This window comes from Sapajus apella, unplaced genomic scaffold (assembly GCF_009761245.1).
Source record: "Sapajus apella isolate SASKATOON/1434 unplaced genomic scaffold, GSC_monkey_1.0 scaffold34, whole genome shotgun sequence".
In the NCBI taxonomy this organism is placed as follows: domain Eukaryota; kingdom Metazoa; phylum Chordata; class Mammalia; order Primates; family Cebidae; genus Sapajus; species Sapajus apella.
Window position 1 is genome coordinate 16913385 of NW_022436974.1, and position 17709 is coordinate 16931093.

The window sequence follows — 17709 nt, forward strand, 5'->3', positions numbered from 1 at the left end:
GTGAAGAACATGCAAGATCGTTGCATAGGTACATACATGGCAATGTGCTTTGCTGCCTCCTCCCCATCACCTATATCTGGCATTTCTCCCCATGTTATCTTTCCCCAACTCCCCATCCCCCGCTGTCCCTCCCCTATTTCCCCCCGACAGACCCCAGTGTGTGATGCTCCCCTCCCTGTGTCCATGTGCTCTCATTGTTCAACACCTGCCTATGAGTGAGAACATGCAGTGTTTGATTTTCTGTTCTTGTGTCAGTTTGCTGAGAATGATGGTTTCCAGGTTCATCCATGTCCTTACAAAGGACATGAACTCATCATTTTCTATGGCTGCATAATATTCCATGGTGTATATGTGCCACATTTCCTCTGTCCAGTCTATCATCGATGGGCATTTGGGTTGGTTCCAAGTCTTTGCTATTGTATAGTGCTGCAATGAACATTCATGTGTATGTGTCTGTATAACAGAACAATTTATAGTCCTTTGGGTATATACCCAGTAATGATATTGCTGGATCAAATGGACTTTCTATTTCTAGATCCATGAGGAATCGTCACAGGGTCTTCAACAATGGTTGAACTAATTTATACTCCCACCAACAGTGTAAAAGTGTTCCTATTTCTCCACATCCTCCCCAGCATCTGTTGTCTCCAGATTTCTTAATGATCACCATTCTAATTGGCATGAGATGGTATCACAATGTAGTTTTGATTTGCCTTTATCTAATGACCAGTGATGATTACCTTGTTCTTATTTCTTTAGTGTGTTTTAATCTAAAAGTGTCTCCCCAACTTTTTCCCATGCCATTGATTGTCCTTTTCTCCCAACTTTTATTTTGAATAATTAAAAACATATAGAAAAGTGAAGAAAAGGTAAACAAATCCCTCTATACCTTTCACCTTATTCACCAATTATTAGCATTTGCCACATTTACTCTCTCTAGCTTGCTCATTCTATCATCATTTCTTCTACATGGTATTTTTTCTATAAAGAAGTTTTCTTTCATTATCTTAAAATGTTATTTCTATGACTTAACTGCTTTTCTCTTAATTAGCAACTTTTCAAATAAGAAGTTGATGTAAAAACTAACTCTAATAATGACATATGATTCTCACATTTTAAAAAAGCATTATTATTCTTTTTGATACCCAAATTGTTATCAAATTTTGCTAGGGGAACCCTAGCAAAGAGTATTTCCCCTTCAAACTGACTTTCATGTTCTGGAACTTTTGCTGCTCAAGATAATCAAGTCAGCCATTTCATGAAGATTCCCTATAATTTTAGTAGAAAATGATAAATAGACACCACGATCTTTATGTGGATACACTCATTGCTATTGTAATAACACTGATTTCTAGGCCTTTTAGTGAGCAAAGATAGGAAATTTATATATATTTTGAAAGTCATGAGTAGATATTGATATTTCCAATTCAAATCTAACATTACATAATGTCTCCTTAAAATTTATTGCTTTTATAATTGTAACTCCTTTCTCTTACACTAAAATTTTTGTTTTCTTAATATTTTTACTTACACACTTTATCCTAACAAATAACTGTCACAAATAACTGTCACAAATAACATTGTGGATACGCTGTTTTGTGCTTACAGAAGTATGGCTATAGAGTAGAATCCTATAAATGGGATTTCGGAATTATAGGAAACATGCATATGTACTTCTGTTAGATATTGTCAAAAGTACTCTCATAGGGGTTCTAATACTTAGTCCCCCTACTAGAAATACATGAGAATTCCTGCTTCTTTTTGCCAACAGAAAGTGTTATCAAACTAGAATTTTTACCAATAGTAGCATGAAAGAGTATCTCAGTGGAATTTTGTTTCTCTTATCAGTGATGCTGAACATACTTTCACATGATTGAGAGCCATTTGTCTTTCTTTTTTTCCTATGTGTAGTCATTTGTGTCTTCTGCTTATTGGTCTCCTGGGCTTTTAGTGGTTTTCATCCAGATTTCTGGAGGTTCTTTCTATATTAAAGTGTTTAGATCTTTGTGTTTATGATATGAGCTACAAATACATTTTTATATTTTGTTATTCATCTTTAGGGAAAAAATGTCCTTTTAAAGTATTGAGCACATGTTTTTGCATCATAGTTACAAAAGCTTTCTTTTCTCTTAGGTTATTAAGCAATTAGTCATGATCATGTTTTTCTCTTTTCTTCTAGTACTTGTTTATTTTCCTTTTTTAACATCAAATTCTATGATGCATTTGGAGATTATTTTAGTGTATGGTGTGAGGTACTGATCTAATTTTATCTTTTTGAAATGGCTATATGGTTGTCTCAATATTATTTATTTAAAAATCCATCTTTTTACAACTCATTTGAGATGTCAACTTTATGAAATACTAAATTCCATATATATTTGGGTCTTTTTCTCAACCTTATTTTTGTATTCAATCTGAGTAATGTGGCAACATCAAATTATTTTAATTATAGATAATAATAGCCTTTCCTTAAAAAAGTGAAGAAACAAAAGCTTAATGAGATAAATGGTTTACTAAATTTACTCAATTTATTAATAAAATATCAGAGCTAGGATTTGATCTATGGCCACCCTGTCTTGTTATGATTTAAATATATATTTATGCAAAATATTTGTCTCAGTCAAATAAGCCTATCTGCTATTTATGTATGAGCGGTACTCTGTGTAAGTGGTGGTTTGGATAGCTGTAAACTATAAAAATTGAGAACACAGAGTAGTTTTTGTAGCACAAAAATGATTATTTTGTTAAAAGTATTATTTCCTACTATATGAATTCTCCTTTGTACTATAATTCCAAAAATTCTTGAAGAACCCTTTACAGAAGTGGGATTTCAGATGCATAAATATTATTCTAGCATAAATGGCAAGTTTTAAACTGATTTAAGCCGTAATGAAGCTTGCAGATAGGGAAAATCTCTTTCATTGCCTCTATGGCCCACTTTCATTATCTCTCATAGTGCACATAACATGAGACTCTCTATGATGAGTGTGCATTCTTTTACAAATATGAAGAAGATCCACTAGTAAGTAGATATAAGGCAAATAAATGCCACTTGCCTAATGTTAAGTAGTTTAAAACAAAAACAAAAACCCACTGGCAGAAGCCATCTGGTCCTGGCAACTTTCCCGGTTAAACACTTTTAATTGCTTCTGTGATCTTGGTGGGTTGGCATGCCATGGTTTCCAGGGATTTAGGAGAATTGACCTTTATGAAGTAATCACAGTTTGTTGTACAAAAGAACTCTGAGTTACCAAAGCAGGCAGCATGTCCTGCTGTGGAGCCACGGTAATGGAAATGAATCAACTGTGTGATGGTTTGTTATTTGAATTAGATTTACTATGACATTCTACATAGTATGACTTAATATTCTACATACTATGACTTTCCAAGAGCCAACAATGTTCAACCTGGAATATTCTGTCCGCTTTGGCAGTGAATCATAGATATGTCATGGCCTATAAGTGATACTTGTTTGTTTATAGTTAAGGTCATTCATGTGACTCTGAAGTTCCTTTTCTATATATTGTCTTAAAATTTTTGCTTAAGAGTTAGAAGGAAGTATTCCCAACACAACACTAATTACTATATCTTTGTATATAGATATGTATATATCATGTACATTTACATTTATCCCTCATCTATATCTGTTTATGTTGAATTTCACTCAGAAGCTTACTCAAGTCCATCTAAGCTTTTTACCTTAATTTAATATTAATAATTATAGTTAACATTTATTGAGCAATTACTATGTGCTAAGAACTATGATCAGTATATTTCACCTCTTAATGTAGACAAACTTATATTTTTGCTCTGAAGATACAAAATCTAAACTGTAGACTTCTGAAAAAAAAAAAATGCCTAAGGTCAGAACAGATAGTTAATGATAGAACCATTTAAGCCAGGTCTTAAATGTGATGCCAAACTCCAAACTCTGAAGAGATTGAGGTATAAGGATATTAATTCTCTGTGCTCTATGACATAACTAGATTCTTACAAAGCTAGGGTTAGTACTAATGTTTACTGTCTGGCAAACCACTACACTGTGAAACCATTACTAACTAGGCAAGAAGTTTAAATCTGAGGCTGAATGTATCCAGAATCATTTGTTGCCTCCTCTTTATTCCTGTATCATTCATACCTTGGTTGTAGCAGCTGCCATTGTACGTATTATTCTCTGTTGACATGCTTGTGTACCTGACAACCATATTCAAAACTTGAGGCTAGGAGCCTGTCCTATTCATATATGCTCTCAGAGCACCCAGCACAGCCCTTATTACATAGCTTCTCAATAAATGCCTGTCGAATAAGTGAATTCAGTTCCTAACACAATTATCTCTGTACCTCCAACTCATTGAAAGGGTAACCATTTTTTAATATTTTAGAATAAAATCACATTGAAACTTTGCATATTTGATGCTTGTGGCTGTGTACGTAACTGCTAATTCATTCACCAAAGGTTAACTTCAGTTTATGCCTGAAGTGGAGGGCAAGAGGACATGGATTACATTCCCTTTTCTCCCTTTCTGTCTCATAGTCTACTAAAGAAAAGAGTGCAATGGGTCAATCAAGTTATTGTACACCTTTTATTGTCAGGGACACAGACAATATTGGAAACCGAAGGATGTGTTCAAGATTAGGGATTTTCTTCCAGGCACAGCATGCATCATTCACACATTCATTCTTTCATCCAGCATTCACTGTACATCAAACATGATAGACCCCGAGGATATAGAGATGAACTGGGCATAATCCCTTTCCTCAGTGAACACATAGTCAATTTGCGTATCATAATCGGGTAATTAAAGTACAGTGTACCCAGGTTGGGGGAGAAGTTTCATCTATAAAGAAGTAATAGTCCATCGATACTGCCTCATTCTCCCCTCCTCTTGCCTCAAGCAGTGCTGAGCTCAGGCACTGTCTGCCAATTATGGTTTCCAGACAACAAGACTATAGGAGTGTAGTCCTTAGCACAGGGAGTTCAGATATGTTCAACCTACAAGAGGCCTTTTCTTAAGATAGCATCGCTTTCTCTTTTATCCTTTCTCTTACTCTTCAAACTTCTATGATATTACTGAGGAGGATGGACCCTACTCTGACCTTCTCATTCCTGACTTATTTTTATTCAGAGCAGCTGGGTTCTCAGAGGATGCATCCCATGAGGAATACTGTGATAAACAAGCCTCTGACTGAGGAAAAGACATTGCTTGGTTACAGAGAAAATAATTAAGCACTGGGAAGTAGGAAAGCAAAGCCTGTGGGCTCTGCTCCTTGGTGTGACATTGAGCAAGGGGCTGAACCTCTCTCAGATCTAGAATTTTCTATCCTTAAGTCAAAGATGCTGGCTCAGAGATTTTTCTGCTCTAATATTGCATCTCTTTTAAGGTTACCTTGTAACCACTAGAATTGGAATTTTATATAATAAATACATACTCCCATCTATGTACTTGACAGTTCCAAAAGCTATCTCTTATGATGTTAAAAATTTGGTAAAACTCAAAATTCATTCTTCGTTGCAAAAAGATCCAGTGTGTGATGTTTGTAGTGGCCTGTTAAACTCTTTGTAGGTTCTGAGACCTTTCCTTAAAAGATTGGGGCCAGTTATTAAGTTGGCCACTCATAGTTTTGCTCAGTTGAAGTCTTATTGGAGTTAGACATGTTACTGAATTTTTGTATTTTCAACCTTTGTGGGTGATGATATAGTCATTTCCTGTTCACCATTAAAAAACGAGAGAGAGAGAATGTAATAAGCCACTTCTAAGTGTCTTTTCATTTCTTTGGAACTAAACTGGCATCCCTCTTAATACGAATAAATATTTTACTCTGAGTATGAAAATATGGTAAGAAAGAACTCCACAAGGGTAAGAACCTCACCTGTCTTATTCCTCATTGTACCATCAACACTAGAGAAGTAGTTAGCACATATGCATACTTCATAAAACTTATTGAATAAATGAATTGGGCTGCTGTTAGACTTAAATAAAATTACGCGCACGCACACACACACACACACACACACACCCATGGACATGCACTCATTTAGTAAATGACTGACCAAAATTTATTTATTAATGTTTGATGTAATAGTCTTAAAAAGGTTGTAACTCATGAATATGCTAATCAACTGATTATAATGATAATTTTTGTAATAGAAAGGCTACAGGACACCACCAAGAAAGTGAATTTGAACATGGGAGAGATGTATGATACCTGAGCTAACTCTGTATATAGTATAAATTTTAGATCTTCATTCTTGGGATGCTGTATCTAGAATATCTTCCAAATATGATTGGTTCTTTGTTCATTTGTTTGCTTGATGAAGCAATATTAACTTCACTTGATGAAGTAATATTACCTAGGTGTCAAAAATTACTAGAACAAAAAAATAATTCTATGGCCTACTCTCATTTGTAAATATAAACTAATAGATCCTAAATAAAACTCTTCCTATAAAACCTAATAGTCAATTGATGAATAATCTATAAAGAATAAATAGACTTAATCCTTGGAAAGCAAAGATGTTTTAATTAGGAATCTATTACTATAAAGCATAAAATCTAAAGATCAAAAAAAGTAAAGTATCATTCTAAGACATGTTAATGTATTTGATAAAATTCAAAACTCATTCCTGACAAGATTTATAAGAAAACCTAAAATAGAAGGACAGTATTTGCCCTTGTGAATAAAAGCTATTCCAAGCTAAGAGTCTCTATCATACTTTTTGTTGGAAGACTAAAAGAATCTCCATTAAACTTGGAAAAAGTAAGGATAGTTGTCACACCTATTATGCTTTAATATTATTTAAAATTTCTGACAACTAAAATGTGTCATGAAATAGAATAAGGTACATATCAGAAGGTTAAATTGCTGTATTTTTGTCAAAAACTCAAGAGATGGGCCAAATATAAGTATTAAAAAAATTTATACATCTTCTAACTTCTTCAAAAAATGGAAAATATAATTTTAAATTAGATTTACAACAGCAGCAAAAAGCACAACCTACCTAGAAATAACTAATATAGCTATACTGAATAAAACTGCAAAATCTTATCAACGCTTCTCAAATGGTATTCAAGTTAATGGCAAAATTATGGGGCAGGCCCATATTACTGAATGTAAAACATAAAAATTGAAAAACACTTAAAATTTTCTGGTATTTATTTTTTCAGAAACAATAATCTATCATGTACCCCATAAGTACATACACGTAAAATTTTCTAATGTTTAATATAATTTATTGAAGGTCAAATAATACATTATTTGAACTAATAAAAGGATTATGATGTTTACTTGGGATGATAAATAGAGAAGTGGCATTATTTGTCAAAAGGTATAACAGTAAATGGGCTGTTGGTCCTACTATATATTAATAAACATGACAAAGCTGGTATACTGCTGGTGCAAGAAGTGGCTGACAGACCAATACAATAGAATGGCTAAGTGTGGATTAGAGCTTGGTATGTATGGTAATGTAATACATAATGAAGGAAGAAATACAAATCAAAGAGGAAATTGATAGATTATTCAAAACATAATGTTCATAAAATTGGCAAGTTGCTGAAAAATTATTGGATCCATATTATATTAGCACAAATGGACTAGATAAGAGTGCAGGCTTAGGAACTGCTGGAGTTCAAACTCTGGCTCCATCATTTACTGGCTGTATAACCTTGGATACAAAATGCACTCTCTCTGAACTTTAGTTTTCTCACATGAGAAACGGGGATTTTTATTACCTCACTAGGTGTTCATGAGGACTAAATAGGAGATTATTCATGTAGAGAATTTCATGTATTGCTTGACAAAGTATTCATTCAATAAATATTACCAATAATTTTTGTAATTAAGCATGAACTTAATTACAGAGATATTGGTAGGCTAATGTAAAAATAAAATCATGAAAACTTTATACTTAACTAATCTTGGCTTTGAAGGACATTCTAACCATAAATGCAATAGAATGATTCACAAAGAATGAATACATTTGACCACTTAAGAACTCCAAAATACTATGTTTAAAATTGAAAAAGTAGAAAAGCCACAAATATGAAAAAGTTATTATATTTAAACTCAAAATAGTCCTTAACAGATCAATTTGAAAATCACCAACATCCTAAACAATTCACAAAATTTACAACAAATTCAAATAAACTAATAAAATATTTTAACAACATTTATGACAATATAAATAAAATATCAACGTGTTCTGATTTTAAGCTATCAGCTTGGCAGAGATTAGGAAAATAATATGGCAGTATTCCAGGTGACAAGACTGGGGGAAGATGATCACTTCGGGATACCTCTGGACAGGATTTATTTCATTGTAATGTTTTGGAAGGCAATTTGGCAACACTTACAGAAGTCTCAAAAATGTTTTTATCATTTTAGTCATTAATCCTTATTCTAGGAATAATCAGGAAACCAAATCAGCATTTTGTATACTGATTTTACCACAGTGTTGTTTATAATAGTTGGCACATTATAAGATGGAATATTATTTAGCCACAGGAAATCATATCTCTGAAGCACATTAGATGGTGGTGCAATTTCTTACACTAATGGATTACAAAAATTATAATTAGTAGCTATGCCAGTCTCTACATTTATGTGTACATCTGCATCTATATCTGTACGGAAAGCAATATATCAGTTTACTATCATTTAAGTAGATAAGAGGTTTGCAGATAAATTTTACTTTATGTTACATATGTTTAGATTTTCTGTAATAATTAGCAAGACTTTTAAAATTAAAAAAAATTAGACAAATATTGAAATATAGATGTATTTTATTTATTGCTTTTTGGAAGCAATACTTTACATGCAATGTAAATATTTGTATTTGTGAGATTTGTTTTATTTAATCAATTTTGCATGAATTTAATTATAAATATAACCTTTGGAAAATTAATAATAGGCCTTCTCTTTAGTTTGTTTGAAAAACCTGAAAGAAGAGAATAAAACTGAGGTTATGAAACTGCTCTCAGGAACAGCTGGAAACATCATTCAGGGTTGCACTCTGTTTAATGCTCAATGCCCTTTCTCAGGGAAATAAGAGAAATATGTGTCTTGGCATATGTTATTTTCTGCATGAAAGCTTACTAAAATCCCTGGTATATTTCAATTGCATGAGTAATAGGCAATAGCATTTTATTGTCTCTGCCATACAGTTTGGCATTTGATTATATTCTGTCTTTGTATAATATGTAATATACTGTCTTTGTAATTTCTCCCTCTATGAACTCTCAAAGCATTTTGTATTTTTACTGAATTTTAGCACATTTTATTCCATTTATCGAGTTTTTATTCCATTAAGCAAGTTTTATTTTGTAGTATAACCAATCTGTTACCAGACTGTAAACTCCCTGAAGTCAGGAACTAGGTCTTACTCATCTCCATACCTCCTGCGCCTAGCCCAGAATGCCTTGCACATGCAGGTAGTATTTTTTATATGAATGAATAAATGGTAACTATTTGATATATTGTCTTTGAATTATTTCAGGTTATATCTTTTCTGTTCTCAACAAGATTAGAAGCATTTGGAGGGCAAAACCTAGGGCGTCACATATAGTTTTTGTACCTAATACCTGTTAATAAACTCAGAATTATTGCCCACTTAGTCAAATTGCTTAACCTGTTGTTTTGCAAAGTACATTTGGATAAAGTTGTCTGAATATGGCCTATTAGCATAACTCTTGGCTAACCTTGAACTAAAAACAAAGATTTATTTTAAAATATTACGTTTGCTTTTTTTGAATATAACTTATAACAAGTGTTTGTTACTTAAACCTGCAACACCTCCTCTTATCACTTCCAAATATTTGATGAGTACCCACAACATGCCAGCCATTCTTCTAGCTAATGAGTAAAAAAGGCTAAAATTCTCCTTTCATAGAACTTGCATTCTAGTGAGGGTGGGAAGATAAGAAACAAAATAAATAAGTGAAATATGCTGTTAGAAGCTAATAAGTGCAATGTTTAAAAATAAAAATAGCATAGCCAAAGAAACAGATTCACTGAAAATGTGTCACTTCAGTAAAGACTTGAAGGAGTGACCATATGAATATTTGGCAAAGAGAAATTCAGGAATAAGTTAGAGCAAAGAATGAGACCTGAGAAGAGAATGTGTGTGGTGTATTTAAAGCACAGGGACCAAAGCAGTGACCAGTGAGGAGATCTGTAGCATAAGGATAAAGTTAGCTCCTGACTTCACAAAGTTGTAAGGTATGCACTTCCAGTGAAGCACTTAGCACGATGCCTTGCACATATCAAATAATTAAGAAATCTTATTTCTCATAATTATGGGAATTATATGAGGTGGCCTCTTAGAACGTTTCTAAAAAAACCAAAACAAGTCTATTTAGGGTGAAAACTAGGGCATTCTTCCACTATGTTTGGGCCAAACGTAGCTGATCCTCCTGTATTATTTCCTTGCATAGCTACTTGTCATGATTCTTATCATGAATAACTAGTTATTCATGTTTCTAAATAAATTTATTGAAAATGTAGTCCATGCAGCTTCAGTGAATGTGCTGAGAGAGTTTAAGTTTCCCTATCAAAATGCCTGAATATATTTGCCATAAGATTATCATCAGGCTTTTCATGTAAAGTAACATGAAGGCCGTCCTGCTCAGAACCCAGTGTTCCATACTTTCTTGACGAGGGTTATGCTCATTTTCATAGACGTTAGGTCTTACACACAACCTTAACGTGAGCCAAGTTCCTTTAATGGATGTGCTGGAAAGATCTCAGTGCTGTGGAGTCAAGAATGCAGTTTGAGCTGTGCTGACAGAAAACAAATTGATCCTTTTGGCCCGTATTCCTGAATCTGAAGCAGCTCTTCCCCATCAGCGAAGACTTTCTTATATGATATAGTTGAATTCCCAAGTGTCCCTGCATGTGGAGTCCTAATTCAGATTTGCTGTTAAGCCCTTGAATATATTTTCAAACAGTGGCTATGCCCTTTTAAATATTCAATGAAAAGTATAATGAAAGTCTAGTATGTGTTGCATGCATGATCCTTAGTGATACTTTCTTTTTTTGTTTGTTTGGTTTTGTTTTTTAACCACTTGGCTTCTTTTTCACTTCTACTTTTTTTCCTTTAATTTCTGACTGTTTTTACATTTGGGCAAAGAGAGGGAGCATAACACAGTCCCTGGATCACTTAGTTTGCTTGCCAAAGATTGCTGAGATTAATAGCTTAGGAGATAGACTTTGTAAACTTTGTTTCCTAAGCAAGCAGCAGAAAATAGAGTAAAAAATCAATTTCGGAAATTAAAATTAAGTACTATGTTTAAGTCTGTTTCTATACCAAAACCAAACTAAACAAAATGGAAAAGAAAAAGAGGATTGGGTTTTTCTAAAATTCTTTATTAATCCACTTCCAGTGTAGGGCAGACAGAAACATATACCCGAATACGTTGTTAATACTTGCATTATTACTAAATGTTAAATGGTGTCAGAAATGGACAGGAGCGAAATTTCATTAGAAAAATTACTGTAGGTGAGAGATAGAAGAACAGAAGTTAGGTTGAGATAGAAATAGAATGGTTTGCTACACTGTTCTAGTTTCCACCTGTTTTCCTTATTATTTTATATTTCTTTATTATGAAGTCAATTTGATTCCTCCTTTTTAAGAAAACAAAATGTTTTCAAGTTTTATATACTAAGTGTCCTTATTGAAGAATAATTGGCATACAATTGCACATATTTAAAGTGTGCAATTTGATAGATTTTGACATAGATCTACACATGTAAAATCGTCACCACAAACAAGATAATGAATACATCCGTCATCCCCTAAAGTTTCCTTTGGCTCTTGTGTAAATCTTCCCTTCTCTCACTCTATCATTGGTCAACCATTTATAAGCTTTCTGTCACTATAAATTTATTTGCATTTTCTAGTATTTTACATAAATGGAATTAGGCAAAATGTGTACTTTTTTATTTGGCTTATAATACTCAGCCAGGTTATTTGGAGATTGATCCATTCTTCTGCTTGTATATATAATACAGTTCTTTTTATTGCTGAGTAGTATTTCATTTTATAAATATAATCCAATGTGTTTATCTTCTGTTAATGGACATATGTTTCTTACTCCAGTTTTGGGATATTGAAAATAAAGCTATGATAAAATTTTTGTAGAATTTTGAATGAACATGTGCTTTTATTTCTTTTGCTTGAATGCCTTGGAGTGGACTTGCTCGTTCATATTTTAGGCATATGTTTAGCTTTTTTAGAAACTCCCAAACATTTCTGAAGTGGTTGCGGTATTTTACATTCCCAAAGTGATTTTTCTTTTCTACATGTACATTTTGGAAAAATTCTCAGAAGTTGGACAATTTCCTGAGTTCCATGGGTAGTCAGAACATATCTATTTCTTCTCAGTGGACAGTCTTTCCTTCCATGAGAACGGCTCCTAAATTTGTGCCTTCTTCTTTCTCTTTCCTTTGTTACTTATCTTCTTCCTTTGGAGATTCAGTTTTTCAATTCATACTGCTAATTAGCTAATTATCTACTTTAGTAATCTTTTTATAAGACTATGCAGATGGGACACTGGGTAAAAGTACTTGAACTCAGTCCTCTTCAATTATTTTTTACCCAAGGCAACCTGAGGTAGAACTATCTCCTTATGTGATCTAGCCTGTCATGAATAAAACCTTTATTTGACTTTCTTCAGCTCCTCTGTGGCAGAATAGAACTTCACAAAGACTTCACCAAATACCAAAAAAGGCAACAAAGGAAATGAGTACAGAGAATAAGAATGGCTTCTGATCCTCAATGTAGCTAGCAGGTTCACAGAGGCTACAGACCCTGCTCCAAGGAAAATGGACAGACCATATTATTCAAGGCTTCCTGCTCCTACCTGTGGTTAAGAGCTGAGATTCTGAGTTAGCTTTTGGCTTGCATGCAGAATGTGTCATTGTTGGTTGAGTGACTTCCAACAAGATACCTAATTTCTCTAGTTACTTATGTGCAGAGTGGCAACAAAACTAGAAGTTACCACACTGAATTCTGCGAAAATAAAATAAGTAGGTAAGTACTTGACTCATATTTTAAAACCTGAAAAATGTTAGATTTTGTAATCATCTTAACCAAATGAAGCACAATATCTACAATATAAACCTGCAATACTTGGTAGAACCTTAACTCCAGCAAACTTTTGAGTCCTACTTGATCTCATAATTATTGATTCTATCACCATTTCTCTGGTTTTCATCTCTCTTCTAGCCTTACTACCTTTTCTATCAAGCTTAAACCCTATAAAAATTCTTTATAACAAATTCCGTTGCATAGACCCTCAACTTTCTTGTCCCTCTTTCAGTTTATTGATTTCACAGGATTTACGGTTCAGTAAGAAAATCATATATTAAATAGATAAGTGTAAATGATGAGATGCTCAAGGACTTGATCTTTAAGCTTTTTCTCTACTTTAGCCAGTGAACAGGCTTTACATACCATTTCCCAGCTGATATCTTCTTCCAACTCTGGACTTACATATCCAGCAGCTTACCTGATGTCTTCACTCAGACAGCTGAAAGTTATCTCCAAGTTAACATGTCCAGAACCGAATTTCTTTTTTAAAAATTATTTTTTTTGAAAATTTATACATAATATATGTACATCTTTTTGGTGTATAATTGCACATTTTTTAATGTATAATTTGATATATTCATATAATCAAATCAGGGTGATTGGAATACCTATCACCTTAAATACTTATCTTTTCTGTATTTTTTAAAACATATTTTTCTGAGTTTATGATTCATTCGTTTGTAATTCTTTTTAAATTTTTATTTATTTATTTGGAAATGGGGTCTTGCTACATTGCTGAAGCTGAACTCAAACTCCAGAGCTCAAGCCCCAACCTGAGTAGCTGGAATTACAGGTGCACGCCAGCACACCAGCTTGTCAGAACCTAACTTCTTATGTTTCTTACAAAACCTGCTGTATCCACAGCCTTCCTTTTAGCTGGTGATGAATCACCCTTCTGGTTTATCAGGCCAAAATGTTTGGAGTCATCTGTGCCACTCCTCTTTTTCTCATAGGCCGCATTAGTGCAGCGTACAGTCTGTTGGACCTACCTTCAAAATTTGTCCAGAATCCAACCACTTTTTTTTCATATTGATTAGTTGTTCCAAGTTACTATTCCTTTTGAATTTGATAATTGTAATAATTCTTTTTTTTTTTTTTTTTTTTTTTTTTTTTTTTTTTTTTTGAGACGGAGTTTCACTCTTGTTACCCAGGCTGGAGTGCAATGGCGCGATCTCGGCTCACCGCAACCTCCGCCTCCTGGGTTCAGGCAATTCTCCTGCCTCAGCCTCCTGAGTCGCTGGGATTACAGGCACACGCCACCATGCCCAGCTAATTTTTTGTATTTTTAGTAGAGACGGGGTTTCACCATGTTGATCAGGATGGTCTCGATCTCTTGACCTCGTGATCCACCCGCCTCGGCCTCCCAAAGTGCTGGGATTACAGGATTGAGCCACCGCGCCCGGCGATAATTGTAATAATTCTTAACTGTTCTCCCTGCTCCCAGCCTTGACTCCCTGGAGTCAACATTTTCAAGATAGCAGCAGGAGTAATCCTATTAAAACATTAGTCATATCATGTTATTACACTCAGATTACTTCCTGTCTCATTCACTGTAAAAGCCAAAACGCCCACAGTAGCCTATGAAGCTAACATCTGCTTTCCACACATCTTCCTTCACCTACCTGTCCAGCTCTCTGACCTTATCTTGTGCCATCTTTCTCCTCATTTTTAGTTATACTGATCTCCTTACTGTTGTCAAATAAGCGAGCCCTAATCTCCTCTTCCTTCTCCTTCTCCTTCTCATTCTCCATCTTTGGTTAACCTTTCAGTTTATTTAATAGAGAAACAATTACAATTTCACTTGAGAGTGAAAATGACCATTCACCATAGTTCACAGAAACGTCTGTGAGTATATCTCTTTATTCATTCATCTAGATTCATCTACTTTTTCAAAAAAAGCATATCTAGAACTTGGTAGCTCTGTGAGATCACACAGTCCCTTCTTAAGGTCTTCACATATTCTTTCCCCAGATGTCTCTCTCGCTTCCTCTCACTTCCTTAGGATTTTTACTTAAAAGTTAATTTTTTGATGAGATTTACCTTAATAAGCCTATCAAAAAATTTAACCATTCCCAAGACCTTTTATTCCATTTCTCGGCTTTATTTTTCTCTTTAGATGTATCACTATTTATTAGACTATATTTTTCTATTTATCTTTTGTACTATCTCTTCTCTACAATAAAATGTAAGCTCTATGAGTTAGAGATTTTTGTTTTTTTCATTGTTATGGTCTCATTGCTTATAAACAGGCTGTTGCATAGTAAGACTCAAATTAGTATTTGTTGAATAAATAAATAAGTGGAGGAGGGATTATTTCATCACATTGCTTATTAGACATATATACTCCTGAGTTTTCCAGGGGTGTTATAATCTGAAAGTATCCAAAACTTAGCATATCATGATCTTTTTCATTTTTCACATGAATGTGGATATCCCCCTAGGCACAATATAAACCCCCTAGAGCAAACAATGAATTAGAAAAAAATAAAATTTTTCTAGAAATAAAATTTCTAAAAAATATCTTCTTCAAAAACAAACAAAAAAAATTCTCTATTTTAAAAACAGCAAAAAGTAGGTATCTGCTTTAGAGAAGTTTACTGAGAAAATGTAGAAGCCTTAAGTAGAAATTGTAGGCTATGAGAAACAATCAGCACATATGACAAGTGAGAGAATTAAATTTCTAAGACATTAATTCAATGCAAGTTTCAGACAGAGCCTATAAAAATTAGAAGGTAAAAGGATTGAAAAGCCAAGGTAAGAAATACAAACATTTGTAATGAAAGAAGAGGCCATGCTAATGAAAATTTTTCCTTTGTCTTGCGGATATCTTGAAGTCCCCGGGGCTCAAATCTTTAGTTGCTTGACTCTTTTTCTCAGCCAATAAATCAGCAGTCAAGTTTTACGGATTTTTTAAAAAATAATTTCAACTTTTATTATAGATTAAAGGGCACATGTGCAAGTTTGTTACATGGGTATATTGCATGATGCTGAGGTTTCGGTTACAGATAAATTTCACAATTTCTGTTTCCTCAGTTATTTCTTCTTTCATTAATTAATTAAATAAATCTCTTTTTTTTCGAGCACTTATTATGCACAAAGGATACAATGATGAATAAACAGGCATGGTCTCTGCTTTCATGGAATGCCCCGCAAGGAAAGCATGAAAAATACTTGTATTAAATAGGTGATTGTCAACATGATAAACACTGTGAAAAGGAGTGTATTTTACTAAGAGAATGGGCAGGGATCTGAACCTATTCTAGGACATCAATAAATAACGTTTTTTTTAATTGCTCCTTGCCTTTATTTCTACCATCATCCCCTAACTAAGTCCCCCATTATCTCTACCACCTTCATCATTCTCCCTAATTTGTAACTCTGACCATGTTTGTCATGATTAAATATTTATTGACATTGTCTAGTTATAGTATGGCTATCGTCTTTCTGCCTTATTTTCCTCTTTCCTCAAACACATCTCATGTTTTTGAACCTTTTTGCTTTTGGTACTGCTGTTTCTTCTGGCAAAAAAAAAAAAAAAAGTACTTCTTGTTCTGATAGGTTTTCTAAGTACTAACACAATTTTTTTTTTCTCACAGTGAGCTTGTCTTCACCACTCCAGCTCATGGGCTAATGTTATCTGAACTCATAGAACTTGCTCCTTTTTTTTTTTTTTAATCATAAGCTGCCGCATGACGTTCCTTGTACTGTTACACTATGTCTTAAAGATAAGAATGTTGAGAGTCAGACAGGATTTGAAAATCTAGAAGCAAGTGAGGAGCAAACCAGGATACAAAGCTTAATTCCTCTAGGCAAATGACCTTGAATAAGTTAGTCAATTCCTCTGAGATTTAGTTTCCTAAATATATGAAAGGAAGTTGTAATTATCTGACTCAAGGATTTTTTGTGAGGATAAAATGAGAATATTTCTTGAAGTGTGATATGCTTAAGATGGTACATGGCAAACAGTTTTAAAAACATACTCATACCTTAATTTTAATGTGATTACTTGAAAAAATTATAGCTTGAGTATAAAACATCAATATATTTTCAATTAGATTTTTTAATTATTTTTATTTATTTATTTTACTTCTTAATGTGGTTAATATTTTATTTTGATTATGTTATTTATATGGTTATTATTTATTTAAAAAGATTCTTGTGTTTATTCTCTTGGCAATAAGCTCCCTTTTAAAATAAATGTATTTAATTAAAAAGTGAGTCAAATTAAATTTTAAAATAACCTAAGTAAACACCAATAAAGGTAGTATGTAAACCTTTTAAAAATGGATGATGTTAGATTAATACTAAGATAATGCATGTTAAGTACTTTACTGGAAAAGATACTTTGTGCCTCTTAAAGTCAAGGCACTTTTAACTTCATATAAAGATGCTTAATGTGAAAATAGCTGACACATAGAACACAACTAGCAAATTAATCTCCCCTTTTCTTTCTAGTTAGCCCTGAAGTCTCTAACAAGATGATGCTATTACAGATTTTTTTTTAAACTATATATTTTTTTAAGCTGGAGAGAGGTTGCAATTAATATCAGGAATATTTTCAGCAACACTATCTGTAATTGACATTGGCATTGAAGATTTCAGCAGCTGCTGTTTCTGTT

At 33.4% G+C, this 17709-nt stretch overlaps 1 protein-coding gene across 18 annotated transcripts in view; it reads left to right on the forward strand.

Moving 5' to 3' along the window:
* The window catches only part of DLG2 (discs large MAGUK scaffold protein 2), a 2183817-nt gene that overhangs the window by 1191128 nt on the left and 974980 nt on the right, over window positions 1-17709 (forward strand). The window lies entirely within an intron of this gene.